The sequence below is a fragment of the Lactuca virosa genome, chromosome 4, assembly GCF_052849685.1.
Source record: "Lactuca virosa cultivar CGN04683 chromosome 4, Lactuca_virosa_CGN04683_v6, whole genome shotgun sequence".
Lineage (NCBI taxonomy): Eukaryota > Viridiplantae > Streptophyta > Magnoliopsida > Asterales > Asteraceae > Lactuca > Lactuca virosa.
In genome coordinates, this window is record NC_136429.1 from 418,428,943 (window position 1) to 418,431,938 (window position 2,996).

Genomic DNA, 2,996 nt, shown 5'->3' on the forward strand with positions numbered 1-2,996 from the left:
CATTCCACCCGCAGACGGATGGTCAGAGTGAGAGGACCATCCAGACTTTGGAGGATATGTTGCGGGCCTGCGTTCTAGACTTTGGTGGTAGCTGGGATACCTACCTTCCATTAGCTGAGTTCTCCAACAACAACAACTATCACGCGAGTATCGACCGTCCCCCCTTCGAGATGTTGTACGAGAGGAAGTTTAGGACCCTGATATGTTGGGGTGAAGTCGGACAGAGGGTCATGGGGAGCACCGAAGTGGTCCTCAAGACGACAGAGAGGATTCAACAGATTAGGAGTAGGCTTCAGACTGCTCAGAGTCGTTAGAAAAGTTACGCCGACAAGCACTGATCAGACCTGGAGTTCCAGGTCGGGGATATGGTCCTTCTGAAGGTGTCGCCTTGGAAAGGCGTCATCTGATTCAGGAAGCGGGGCAAGTTGGGCCCCAGATACATTGGGCCTTTCCAGGTTGTAGCCCGGGTGGGCAAGGTGGCATATAGGCTGGACCTGCCAGCCGAACTCAGTCAGATTCATAATACGTTTCACGTCTCCCAGTTACGAAAGTGCATGGTAGATGACTCGGCAGTTGTACCCTTGGAGGATATTCAGGTGGATGACAGCTTGAATTACATCGAGCGGCCAGTAACGATCCTCGACAGGAAGTCTAAGGACCTGAGGAACAAGAGAGTGGAGCTGGTGAAGGTGCAATGGCAGCACCGCAAGGGATCGGAATGAACTTGGGAGCCGGAGGATGAGATGAGGAAGCACTACCCCGAGCTTTTCCTAGAATCAGCAGCAGACTTCGAGGACGAAATCTAAAATAAGAGGGGTAGATTTGTAGCACCCGATTCCTGGTACGTATTTAATTCCATGAAAATGTTACAATTTACTCTGGGACTCGGCGAGTTGGAGGTCCAACTCGTCGAGTAGACTCGACTGTTGGAAATGGGGGTTAAGTGACCCACTCGATGAGTCGGAAGACCGACTCGACGAGTAGGAGCTGTCTGGACAAAACCCTAATATTTAGGGTTTGCACCCTATTTAAACACTTTATCTTAGCCTCCATCGTCCCTATCACTCCCAGAGAGCTGTATACCGAAACCCTAGCCATTTTGTATGTTCTAAGGCCATTTTGGTGCATTTGGTGGTTGGTGAAGCTTGAGAAGAAGGAAGAAGCTTGAGAGTTCGAGTTGAGGCTTGGAGATCCAGAGGTTTTGGTCCATATCCAGCTCAATCAAGGTAAAATTCCCCTGTTTTGGTCTTTCATGTATTTATTCATCTTTAGAAGCTTGGACTTTGGGTACATTTAGGGCTTTCCAAGCCATTTTCGGATTTGTGAGGTGTACATGGAATCTTGACTTCAGATCTGAGTCATTGGAGGGGTATCATGGCATAAAGGTGCCAACTTTAAGGCCATGAGAGCCCCATGCATTTTGTAGAACACCTTTTATGGCTTTTTGAGCCAAAGACCCCATGCATGTGTACCAAGTTTGGAGCTTTACGTGTAAAATGGACATTAGAAGGCCAGATCTATGGTTTTGATGTGTTAAGACCCATTTAAATCGACTGTATAGTAATGGTCAAGGTTGGACTCGACGAGTCGTTCTTGGGACTCGGCGAGCCGGGGTGTATTGACCACCAAATCCCTTCTGTGGATGGACCAGTTGTTAGGATGGGAAGTCCCTTAGTTGTTTAGATGCGTAAAGGGACCTGGGAATCATAGGACTCGGCGAGTGTATGAACAGACTCGGCGAGTCCAAGGCAATCTCCCAATCTTTGAAGATGGACTCGACGAGTTGTTCATACAACCTGGCGAGTCATAGACCGGACACATTCTTATGAGGGAGATGAACTCAACGAGTTCAAGGATGAACTCGGCAAGTCGAATGAAGATGGTCCCGATGGTTTGAATGAAGGAGAACCCGTTGAGTTCTTCCCAGACTCGACGAGTGGAGGCGGGGTTGGATCGGGATAGTAGCGTATGGACTCGACGAGTTAGTAGACCAACTCGGCGAGTCAGGTCAACTGGGTGTTGAATTTGACCAATGTTGACTTTGCCTGGTTTTGGTATTGACCCTGGTTAGGGTTGTATGTTCGGTTTGATGACTTGAAGGTTGTCGTGTAGGGATTTAGGGGTCGAGGAGAGCCGACCTTCACGCAGAGGACAGTTCCGACACTACACGACATCGAGGTGAGTTACCTTCCAGTAGGGGTGGGTCTACGGCCACAATGTCGGCCCACTAGAAGGAGTTGTATGTTAGATGATTGTCTTTGTGATATTCATCTAGGTTTGGTGCTACCTGTTACGTTTATGTGCTAACATGATATGATGTTATGTGATAGTGGTAGTAGTAGGGGTGAAATAGTCCCCGGTTACCGGTCGATAGGACCGAAGGGGTAGATTAGTACCCAGCTATGCTAGACAGATTATGATATATGTAATATGATATTTGTGGTAGTAGTAGGGGTAAAATAGTCCCCATTTATCGGTCGAGATGACCGAAGGGGTAGGCCAGCATCCAAATATGCTAGGCAAGGTCACCGGTCGAGAGGACCGAAGGGGTAGGCCAACACCCAGATATGCTAGGCAAGGTCACCGGTCGAGAGGAACGAAGGGGTAGTTCGAGCACCCAGATATGCCTGGCAGTATGTATGTTATGTGTTTGTATGGTATGTGGTATGATGGGGGAACTCACTAAGCTTCGTGCTTACAGTTTTCAGTTTTGGTTTCGGGTACCTCTTCAGCGAACGGGAAGGAGCCGGTGTGGTAGCGGCACATCACACTCACGCATGATTTCCGCATTGAGTTTTCTGGGATTGTACTCTGATTATTACTATTATCCGATGACATGTTTTGAGACACGACGTAATGGTTTTGTGAATTAATATAATATTAGCAATGTTTGATATATGATTTCACATGATTACTTAAGGGAGGATTAAGGAGGAGATGACAACTGAAGATTACGCACCATGCATCTAAGTATTATCCTTCATACATCCATACAA